The following is a 12,884-nucleotide window of genomic DNA, read 5'->3' on the forward strand; positions in this document are numbered from 1 at the left end:
ATTAATTTAGGTAGTACGTATTAATAATGGAGGATAGGAGCAAGATTATCAAGGTAGTCTGAAGCCACCATCAACGAAAACTGTTGAAGAATACCCAATAGTCTCTCAGACATTTCCTTTGTTCTTTTTTAAACTCGTGCATTCAGGCTACCTGTTAATGCTTGTGAAATTCTCATCTCTTGGAAACTTTGGTCCTTTTTCAAAATTTGCCAAAAATGATAAAAGTTAGGATGTGGTCTTCCAATTGATTTGTTGAAGGAGTTATGCCAACCCTCAATGGCATTATTTGTTTTCGCTCTTCCCTTTAAGCAGGTCGTGCAGCAGTTCCACCACTCCACATGGAAACGTGGCTTCCTCCTGCGACCAGACCTGCTTAGATGGCCAATCCATGTGTCTTCAAAATAATTTAAAAGTGGTGCAAATTTTTCTTCATTTTCTGAATAATAGTCCGAATCAGTAATAGATGTGTAGTACTCATCTACACTGTCAGGAGGAACAAAACAAAGCGCTGTTAGTTTCAAATTGCAGTTTACTGTCAGAAAAAAATTCTTCAAGTAAGGATGTTTTGGGGATTTTACGCCAAAACGCCTGTGAGAAGTGGAAAAAACATCCGTGAATTTGGGTATCCATGTACAATTTTGTTATTGTATGAATCATCGGTAACTTTAAATCAATTAGAACTTTTCTAGGACTTATGTACATAGTTTTGGATTTAACCACTGACAAAAATTCAGTGTACGTTGAAGTATGTTTATCTGGCAGTAAACTGTACACAATGGGGCCGATTCCGATCGCAAAACGTACCGACCGACACGGACCCGGACCGGAGACCGACCGACACGGACCAACGCCGTACGAATCGTGCAGTACGATGCAACACATGTGAATTACAAATGACACGTATGGGATACAAGCCGTACGACCGAGCCGTAGGGAAAATAGTGATCCGGCCGGAAAACCGACGCAAGTGTCACTGACCAACACGAACCCGGAATGAACCCGACCGACACGTACCCACGATGTCTGATCCGCGCAGTATGATGCAATGCGTGTAAAACCAGACCGACTCGCACGGAGCCCAAGCCGCATGACCGACACGCAGAGAAAATCGGGCCCACAAGTAATAGAGATCTCTGCGACTGACGCGTATGAAACACAGAAGATAGGCAGCGTGAACGAGGCGAAGAAGCCCCCACGAGCCAACATCAGCGTCCGTCTCGGTCAGAAGAACGTCTCGTTCATGCCTGGAAAACCCAAAGGAAAAAATACAAAAAAAGGACCAAACAAGCAATGACAAAGCCGATAAATATCCCCCAAAAACACTGGGACAAAGACACACCCACAACTGCACCTATATAAAGGACATCAATCACTACCATGATCCTTTCCAAATAGGAGACACAGCCAGCAGCAAACACCATCACACAGCAACCACAGACACACTCACAACTCACCCATCACACAACTCACACACCATCAGCACCTCACCAAAAGCACTCACACATACAGCTAGCTAAACCAACACTAACCCACCCTCACTTGCACCCTCACACACACATCACTCACCACCACCACCCATCACCATGCCCCCAAAGAAGAATCCGAAGTTCACAGATAGTGAGTTAGAAGTGCTGGTAGACGAGATCATCAGAGTAGAGCCACATTTGTTTGGTACATTGGTCCAAAGGACCCCCATGTCACAGAAAACCAAGATGTGGGTCAGGATTGTTGACAAGGTGAACGCACACGCACCAACAAGGTGCACAAAGGACGATATCCAGAACAGGTGGTAAGACGTGCGCAGGAGGGTCAAGAAACTCATCGAGAAAGATCACGCCTTGAGTCAGTGCACCGGCGGTGGCCTCCTGCCAAACCAGTCTACTTCAGGACCTGGGAGGAGAAGGTGCGGGACATCCTACCACCAGAGAGCGTCCATGGTCTAACAGACATACCAGAGCCTGGTGAGCACACAAACAACATACTCAATATTGTGTGGCAAGGGGACAGTGAAACCATGCACCGGAAGCAAAGCCACTGTATCCAATAGATAATCAACCCAAGATGTGTATGCTAGTCAGACAAACACAATACCTGCCATCTCATAGTGACTTGGAACTGTGTGTACCAACCTACAAACAATTTAGAGCAAGGCAGTGGCACAAAGCCAAATAAACACTGCCAGACAGTTTGCCACCACAAACACACTACCTCACAGTGCAGCTGACTGACAGGAAGGAATAATGGGGATGTAGGCGAAGTGATTGTATCCAAAAGCATGATGGGTTTATAGTCACAGATAATGCTCCCCCTCAAAATTGGCCCATCAAGACCCCTCTGAAACATGCCCACATCACAGGGAGTGGAAAATGACTGACAAGATGGCTGACACTGGGTCCTGCTGTGGGGAGCACAAGGCCCTGGTAGGGGTTGTGTGCAAATCAGAAGCAGGACACCACTGACTGACATTCTGAAAGACAACTCGCATGCCCTCCAATGGAAGCAAGTTTCATGGTGAGATGTCTGGCCGGGTGGGAAGGAGGACTGACAGCTCTGATCATACTTACCAGCATGTGGAGACCCCCCTCAACACAAACTCCACACAACTCACTGGGTAAAATGCATTGACCCACACCTCAGTGAAATATCAGCAAAAGATACCCCGTGCTGGGTGCTGCTGTGTGAAACACAGGGGCTCTCTTTGGACTTGTAGCCAAACAAACACCAGGATTTCACAGTCAGACATCTTGCCATTGCTATCACACTCCCTCACAAGGAAGCAGAGTCAAGAGGGAGGAAGTATGGGCATGCTGGGAAGGGGGGTGTAGCCAAAAGTATGATGGGAGTTGCAGTCATAGACAATCCCCACCCACCCACATGGCCCAGCGAGCTCACACTGAACCATGCTCGCCTCACAGGGAGTGGGAAGGGACTGTCAAGATGTCTGACACTGGGCCTGAGAAATGATGTGGCTGACAATCACACATATGCACTGACCAAACAAAACCCGGTCGCACACACAGCCATTGCAACCATATGTTCAAAATCATTGTCTGGGGATGCAGTGTCCAGGGGTTCCCCCTGGCCGGGCAGGGGAGGTGTGTCTTGCAGATGATAAATGTGGAGAGTCATATATATGGTACATTGCACAAAACACACAGGAACTCACATATACATCATTGACAGGGGACATCTGACAGTGAATGGAATGGACACACCAATATATATGACACCATAGCATGGTCTCATTCACACTCGGTGTTCTTGTGAGCAGCATTCCACTCCTACATCGGGCTGAAACATAGGCATCCTTCACACAACACACCACTCACTGACATAGACACTGTAGACACAAGGTCAAACCTGGACAGCATTGGAGGAGACATGCTACTCACAGCAGCCAAACTGCAACACACACACCACCGGCTCTCACTGTCATGAACATTGAAAAGCCAGAGTGCTACCTTCCCCAATCCATGTCACCTTGGAGAACATTGACAAGTCAAATCACATATGCATGTACAAAACTCAGCACCAGACTCATTAACGATGGTGACATCATCACTTGTATGAAATGAGATGGGAACTAGGAAAACTGGAAGAAAACACTCCCTCCAATGAGATCACAGGCATACCAGACTGTGACCATGTCGTACCGATACACCAATGTGGCACACAAAGACTAGCAAACTCTGCTACCACACAACATATCCCCAGTGGAATAGCATGTATGTCCTTGTTAAATCTCACATGTGTACAGGGATGACACACCTGTGTCAGCAACGTGATGGCCCTTGAGCAGTAATGGTTATGTACAGACAAATCTATCCATGAGCTGTGCATGCACATACTTCAACATGCACATTGTAATGTTTCTTTATGGCTGGGCAATGTGCAACAACAATATCAAGCTCTGTCCGTGACAAGCCGGAAAAAAGCAGTGAACAGGCAGGCATCCGTTCGTACAGTAGAAAATGTCATGTTTGTGAACCATTGATGCCTGTAGAAACATAACTTACATTGTGTGTCTCTTCCAAACACAGGTGGGGCTGGGGACACAGCACCAAATGAAGAGGATTCCCAGACCCAGACTCTGGTGGACACTGAGCTTTCTGGCTTGACTCTGTCTCTGTCCTCTTCAGATGACGACGAACAACCTGGCACCTCCGGTGTGAGCCATCATGCAGCACCAGCAGCATCAACATCTGCACCTCCTGTTCCCACGCCTCCAGCATCTGGAAACTGACAGGGCACCCCCGCCAACACGGACAGACCACGGCCACAGAACACCCACAGCACAGGGATACAGGACCCCCCGGAAGCTACAGCCAACACCACCAGCAACACCACCCAAGAGGTCCCAGTGCCACCTGTGCGTGCCGCCCCGGGCCTGCCCGTGTGGATAGGGGTGCTGGGAGGGGTGGGAGGCAGAGGGCGTGCCTTGCAGAGGGGTCTGGACTGTGTGATGACCCCCAACTGGCACGCATCAAAGATGCGTACCAGGATAGCACCGGAGGATTTGGCCAGGTAGTGGGGATCCTCAAGGACATACAACAGGAGCAGGCTGCCCACCGGTGCAACGGGACATACTCCAATGCCTCCACCAGATCAGCACAAACATGTCCACACCTCCCTGTGTGGCCACAACATCTGTTGCAACACCATCTGCCAGTGCCACAGGGAGGAAGGAGGACTCCGGTGGAGAGTCCCCTGCACCTCAGAGGCTTGCACCTGAGGATCCCCCCCAAGAAGAAGAAGGGTCGTCCGAAGAAGGACATGTGAGAGGCAGATGTCCCAGCACATCCCCCAGGGCCTCTAACCCTGTTCTGGACAATGTTCTTTGTGCGCAACCCGTTCACCTTGTCCAATCGCACACAACTCGCCCACATGACATGGAGGGTTCATGTTGGTCCAATGTGGCAGATGACTGTGGGCTTTACTCTGGACATTTCATCTACCAACACTTCCAACTCTAATGTGAACTTTGGATTCAAAACCCAATGTACAGCACCCACCATCCTGTGCACTTTCCTCACACATGTTCGAAAATAAACTCACCAGTACACCATAATTGCCTCTGTTGTGATTCCAAATTGTCATGTGTCATGGAGATGTCGATCTGCTAAACAACACAGTGCATGCCAAATACTACAACAATGTGACCACTGTTAGTCGAGTCATGGTGATGTGACACATGTGAGGGAGACACACCACTATGGCAACACAACACATACTCACCATGGCCATGTTACTCATCCCACACAATGATGTTGACCTGAAACACATAGGTATGCACAGACACAACACCTATCTACAGTCATTGGTAACAAGTCCACAGGTGAGGTAAGCAAATGTCACTCAGATGTGGGAAAACAGACAACGCACCTAACAAAGCATAGCACAGGTTCATTACACATCAGCAACATGTTTATTCTACAATAGTTGCAAGGCAATTGTACGTTACGGTGGACACACGGCCACAGAGTGTCTGAGAATTGAAGTCCAGGGTTTTTTGGCACATCACTTGATGGCAGTTGACTACTCCCACACTGGGGTTGGATTCTGGGTGTTGGGGGTCAGTGTTGACCAAACAACAGGTAAAGTACCCTTGGAAGGACAGACACAAGACACAGTTAAAAGCACAGCAGGAGAGAAATGCAATACACATGCACAAAACATGTCACAAGAAACCTACACAGAAACAAGTTAGCAGTACTACCCTATTGTGCAGTACAGACCACCTGAATGGACACATCACTGCACGCATCCAGTCAAGTGGGACACAGACACACTCAGAAAGCAACCCAGCAGCCACAACACATTTCAGGCTAACTCCATACTCTGAGATAACAACCCTGTAAACTCATATTCAGGTGAAGAAGTTGTTGATGAGCTGTGTGCGGACGTCACCCTCATCTTCATCATCACTGGCATCGTGGCCCAGGCCGGGATCCTCCACAGGTGGCGGAGGTTGGTCATCGTCATCCTGGATGAGAGTCACCTTCTTCCACACTGCCATGTTGTGTAGCATGCAGCATACAAGGATAATTTTGCACATCTTTGCAGGCTCATATGGGAGGGCCCCTCCGGTGTTGTCCAGGCAGCAAAAGCGGCTTTTCAGGAGGCCAAATGTCCGCTCAATCCCCCTCCTGCTCCGACCATGTGCCTCATTGTAGCGCATCTCGGCTGGTGTCACAGGGTTCCTGAGGGGTGTCAGCAACTACGGCATGTTGGGGTATCTGGAGTCACCTACACACAAACAATTGAACAATTAGCAGAGTTTTGTAAGAGTGAGGAATACAACATTGCGAAACACACACAATGGTAAACAGTCAGTACACTCCGACAAGCCAGGCATGCTGATCTGGCATCTGTGACATCAGCGTTGCAATGCGACTCCTCCTCATTATGTAGGCATCATGCGCAGAACCGTGGAACCATGCACACACGTGTGATACACATGTCTGCAATACATACCACCAGAGCACTGATCGAGTGGAAATGTTTCCTGTTTCGGTATGCCTGCTCATGTGCCTGTGGTGGTATCAGGGCCACATGTGTACCATCAATAGATCCGATGACATTCAGCATCCTCCCCAGTGTATAAAAGGCATCCTTTATTTCAGGGAGTTCAGCTGGGCTAGGGAACTTGATGTACAGGTCAAGGAAATGCAACATCCTCTCCAAGACATCACGTAACACAGGGCTAAACATAGTTTGCGACATCCCACCTGCTGTAGCCACAGTGTACTGGAAGGTACCAGTAGCAAATAAGTGCAGGGCTGAGATCACCTTCACCTCTGGGGTCAGTGCTGTAGGGTATGTCCGGCCAGGTAGCAGATGTGGCACCAACTGCTGCGCCAACTCCTCAATCAGTGGCCTGGTGAAGCGGTACCGTTGGATGCAGTTGCGTTCCTGCATGGTTTCAAGGTCTGGGACCGGTCGATGGACAGCTGGTGCCCTGCAGAACAGAGATGCACAAAGGAATATTGTCGGTTCATCCACCCATGTGGCCATGACCAGGCTCAATATCACATGATACATCATTACTTTACACAATGTACTGAGGTGTGTGCTATTGGGCATGGACACATATGTCACCTACATGCCCATCACCTCACATCTCAATTCCACATGTCCACATAAGTCACATGTAGTGCAATGGCCAATCATTGGGCTGTGTCACCCTACCTATGTACTGCTGTGACGTTACAAACACACACCACAGTGACAAGTGAGGCTTGATGTCTCCCAGGCATCACAGATCTTTGCCATGCAGATACCCAGGGACCCTGTATTGCCACATCAACACTGGCATGACATGGCGTATCACGTACACGCCAAAAGGCAAGCGTGAGTCCCACAGGTAGTGGCCACTGTTGTCTCTGCAGGCCCTACATGTACGTCTCTTAGACACACACACACCATCAAGGTTGCTGCACAAACCACATAGATGTGGAGACTGTCTCCCATTGGACACATTTGATCATCCACATCTGAGACACAACATGCACACAGACTGTGGGTGCACATCAGAATTGTGGCTACAGGTCTCACTGTGACATACATGCCATCACCGCCAGGATTCTGGGTGTATGTGACATGTCATAAACATATCCAACCTGCAACTGTGTCCATGACTCATGCCCATTACTGTACAGTTGCACATCACAGTGGTAATGTGCACAACACACAAAGGATTATGCCTGGAAGTGGCTGAACAAAAGTGCCACACAACAAACCATATGTTGCCCCCCATCACACAGGGAATGCAGCCTTACATGCCATGGGACACTGTGTGGCCAATGATGTAGTGTGGTAGGTGTGCACATGTGTCCCTGGCAAGTAATTGTGTTTTGAAGCCGTCAAATAGTCACAGCAATGAGCTCTGACGCGGGTGACAATGCGTACGCATTGCAAGGTTCATGACCGAGCCGTGCGTATGCTTTGCCATTGAGTGCAATGAGCTCCGACGCGGGAGACAATGCGTACGCATTGCACAGTTCATGACCGAGCCGTGCGTACCCTTTGCTATTGACTGTAATGAGCTCCGACGCGGGTGACAATGCATACGTATTGCAACACGTGTTGTCTGGATGCCCTGGCCCTGTGACAGGAGACAGTGTTGACTGACTTTCCAGGCATGCCAGTGCCAGGGCATTTAACTTGGTATGCGTGATCCTGCATTGTGTTCAAGTGTGCTCCAAGCACCCCAGTATGGCATTGACTATCAGGACATGAGAACATCATAGTGTGTGTTGCTGGCATGCATCACAACCATGTGAAATGAGTCTCTGCCCATCCCTTCATCCAGACCCCTGTACTGAGTCAGTGGCAAGAGATGTGCTGTGTTTATAGTGACATACTCCTCCATGTTCACTTGCATGTCCAAAAAATGTGTGGGTGGTGCATGTTGGCACATTGGGGTATTAGCATCTAACATGCAACAGCCATATGGGTGCAAGTCCAGGAGGGATATGTGTGCCATGGTTGATGGTGAGACTGACAATTGGCTTATTCTAAACAGTGTTGGCACTTTAAGCAGTGTTCAGCTGATGATGCCAGGCCTTGCCCTGTGATGTGATGTACTCACTGTGGTGTGTGCAGTCAGTGCAGGTGACTGATGTTGTTCTCTTTCTTCCTATTTCTATCCAGATACATCCATGGCCAGTGGAGGGGACAGCTCCACAGACCAGGAGGAGTCACATAGCCTGACTGGGACAGAAGGAGAGGAGTTGGGGGGACCCAGTGGCATGGAGGTCGAGTGGAGGCACACCAAGGAGTCCTCAGAACCATCCAACCCAGCTGAGGGCCACAGCAGCTCTGATGATGACTCCCTTTTGGAGGCGGGTGTTAGCAGCCACCAAACACAAGCTAGTGAGGCTGTCCACGCCACCGCCCCCACCACCACCATCACCACCCTCCCATCGGCTCCCATCCCAGAGGTCCGTGGAGGCTCCCGTGGTCTGGAGCATGTCTCCTTTGTGCCAGGCACCGCACCCCCTGCCCCTGTGTCCCCTGCTGCCCTGAGTGAGGAGTCTGTGGACTTACTTAGACAGATCCATGTAGGGCAGACATCAATGCTGAGTGTCCTGCATGCACACACCAGTCTGTTGATGCAACTGGTGTCGTTCATGGAGGGCATTTCATCGGTCATGTCTGCCCTACAGAGGACCAGTCAGTCTGTGGCCTCCTCCCTGACGGCAGCAGTGTCCCTCCTCCAAAAGTCCTGCACCCCTCCTACCCCTGCACCACCCACGATTCCTAGCACCCTACCTGTCCCAAGCATACACATACCTGCACATTCTCACAAAGCCACAGACACGGGCAGCACACAAACACACAAACCAAGGTCTAGACGTGCACACAAGCAAGTGCAGGGGACTGATACCACACTCACAGGGGATGGTTTGCAGACACACACACAGTCATCCACAACCACTCCGCTGTCCTCCGATACCGCTCCCTCCCAGTACCCTTCCCTTGCCTCACCTGCAACCCCATCTCCACAGAAGCTCTTCCTCTGTGACCTTGGCCTCTTCCCCACCGACAGAGGCCCCCACCCGCAAGTCCCCCCGGAGCCGGAAGAGCAAGACCCCACAACCGCCATGCAGCTCCACGACAAAGTCTCCGTCCTCCATCCCCCAGGCCACCACTCCAGAGGTTCCCCCGCCACACCCTGCCCCGGGTTCCCCCACCCACAGATACACCACCCTACCACTTGCTCTTCCACCCCCGGTCAGACGGTTAGTGCCACTGATGTGGGGACCGTTTCTGCCCTCTGTCCTGCCGACCTCACCTGCACCCCATTCCGCTCCCATGTAGTTAGGCACTGCAGTGGAGTCCACGTCCACCCCGTCTGACTTGGGCACTGCAGTGGGGACCCAGTCCACTCCATCTGACCTGCCCACTGCAGTTGTGCCGGCACCCACCCCATCTGACTTGTGCCTCGCAGTTGTGACTGCACCCACCACTTCAGTCAGCTCCACTGCAGTTGCCAGTGACTCTCCTGCATCCACCACCCCTTCACTGCCTCCTTGTGCTGCGCCCTGATCCTGTCCCTGTGGTGCCTGGCCTGCCCCCATGTATGCCCCTCTGAGGGGATGTCCCCTGTACTTAGCAGTGCAGGCAAGCAACGTGTGACAGTTGTCACTCAAGTTCACTCCTTGTCATTTGATAATGGACTGGCCATTGGCCTTTGTTTTGAACGAACGTTCATCTGCTGAAAAGCTTTATCATTGTGAATTTGATTTAGCTGTACATTAGGTTGATGATGTTTACCATGACCTTGCACCTGTAATGCTGGATTTCCAATGGTGAATACTGAGGTGTTGATGTGAGGTACTCTATGTGGTCCATGAGATATGTATCCTATTCTGGTCGGTATCCATGTCATCCTTTGCAGCTAACTGGGTGTGTCATGATCAACAATTTGTGGACACCTCTGTGAACATTTCATTTGTATGGTCACATCTGTGGCTTGCACACATGCGCATATGATGTGCGTCCCATTGTCCAATTTGTCTATTTCCCTGACTGGGCGCATTGCCACCGGACCTACAGGTGTGGGCATCATTGGTGTATGAGCAACTGGGTCCTCTGTGCAACTTGCTGGACATATGTGTTGAGTATGTGCAGATGACTTAAGGGACACTCCCGTACCCAGGCTGTTGTGACCAGAGCCTTCATTGTGTGGTAACTGATGGCTGACTGACCAAGTGTTCTGCTGACATGACTGAGACGTGCTGTGACTATGTTTGGCACAGCTGAGCTTCCACAGGAGTTGAGTCCCCTCAAGTAAGTGTGTTGTTCCATGACATAGTTTGGGCCCATGGTGTGTGTTGTGTGAGCATGTGTGTGTGTGTCCGCATCCCTTTTCATACACAGGCAGTGTTCCCTTGATATGTTCCTGTTGTTTATGCTTGCTGAGTGGTACTGTGTTCATTCCACATGTGTAGGTGCATGACACACTACTGTTAATTGGTGTTTCATCAGTGGGATTTGTCAGTTCTGAGTGGTGGTGATGTTGTCAGATGCAGATGGGACACAGTCAGGGGTCCCCAAGGCACGTGTTTGTTCGCAATATCATGTAGCTGTCCCTAGGTGATACCTTTCAGTGATTGAGACATGTGTATGTGTGTGTAACTGCTCCCACTGGTCCTGTTCAGGGCTGCAATGTTTGCAGGTGTCAGCATGTGTGCCTTGTGGTTCGCCTTGGCTTCTGCATTGTCCTGGGACTGTGGCAGGTATTCTAGAGGTTACGTGAGCTTTGACATCATAGCCATGTACCGCATACTGTGCAGTATGTCTGTCATTCACCAGGGTTGTAAACTGTCCTTGTGTGATGATTCTGTGCACCTTAGTTCCTCCCAACATTACTGTGTTTGTCATGGGTGCATGTGCAATGTCACCTTTCCATGTGGGCTTCTCAGATGCACATTGGTGCAGTTCAGGGTGTGTGGTGTTGAGGGTGGACTGATGTAAATGTTTGCATGGATGGGCCCATAGCTCCTGTTTGTCAATGGATGACGGGCCATGCTGAGTGATTTGTGTTTGTGTAGATGTGATGTACGTTTGTGGCACAGGACCCATGTCTGGGTTTCACAGTTTGTACGACATCGACCTTAGTCATCACAGTGGAGGTGTCATGCATGCTTGTGTCACCCCAATGTCTGGTCCCTGGGGGTAGTGCTGTTGTGTGTCATTCTGTTGCTGTGTTAGTTTGTGTTCATTCCAGCTTGTGTCACATGTGTCTGTTGTGCTCCTTCTCATCTCACAATGCCTGATTGCCCACTAAGGGGGTCCCAATGATGGTTTACTTTTGTATGGCACTGGGTCCACATCTGTGTCACTGTGGTTCAGCCCCCCTCATGTGTTGTGTAGTTGTCTGGGGATACTGAGACACACACACACACATGTTGTGTCAGATGTGCAGTGTGAGGTTGCCTGTTTGTGTTTGTGCATCTGCACCAGTGCATTGTTATTGCTGTTGTGGGCCATTGTGTGGATGTTGTTTTTGTGTTTTACCCTGCCGTCCCTGTGAGTCATATCACATCATTCTGCACATTCATCCTGGTTGTTAGGTTCAATTGCTGGCATGGAATGGGAGTTTGTGACCTGACACCTACAGTCTACACAGGTTGTTTTGATTTGTGTGTCTATTTTCGAGATGTATGTATGCTTTGTGATGGTCACTTCTGCTTTTGTGTCATTGTACACTGTATGCATTTTCAGCCCCCATGTGTGGTGCTTGTCTGCACATGGCCGAGAGTATGTTATGTTTTCAAAGCACTGTTAGCCTCACCACATCTCTGTGGGTATGGGACACAACCACTACTTTGCCCCAAAAGTGTTTCATGTGTTGGGACCGGGAATCATACATGCTGTTTGGCATTTGCAGCTTTGACCATGATGACACTTACCTTTTGGTCACTGTGATGAGGGGGTTTTAGACCCCATCACCACAATGCTCAACATTTGCTGCAGTTTGGAAGCACACACTTAACTTTTGTTCTGCACAGTGAAGGGGTGTTATTTTTACATTGACACAGGGCTATAGTGATGCTTGCCTTGTGTAGTCCACACAGTTTTTGGTCTCACATGTGATGGTAGTTACATTGTATGTTCGAAGTCATAATCACTGTTGTGGGCATTTGTCACAGACTACACACTGTTGTCATGATGTTAGGGGGGATGTATTTTGCTGACTCTCTGGTTTGTCACACTCGCTATTTTATTAACCGCTTTTTTTGCTAATCTGTTGAAATGCCAAAAAATATAGAAAATGTAAAGATTTTTTTAGAATATTCTAACATTCATTTAATTTTTCCTTTACAAATGTTCTATATGTTAATTTCTTTTTTTTTACAATCACCAGCACAGCCCTC

Source organism: Triturus cristatus, chromosome 5_2, assembly GCF_964204655.1.
Source record: "Triturus cristatus chromosome 5_2, aTriCri1.1, whole genome shotgun sequence".
Taxonomy (NCBI): Eukaryota; Metazoa; Chordata; class Amphibia; order Caudata; family Salamandridae; genus Triturus; species Triturus cristatus.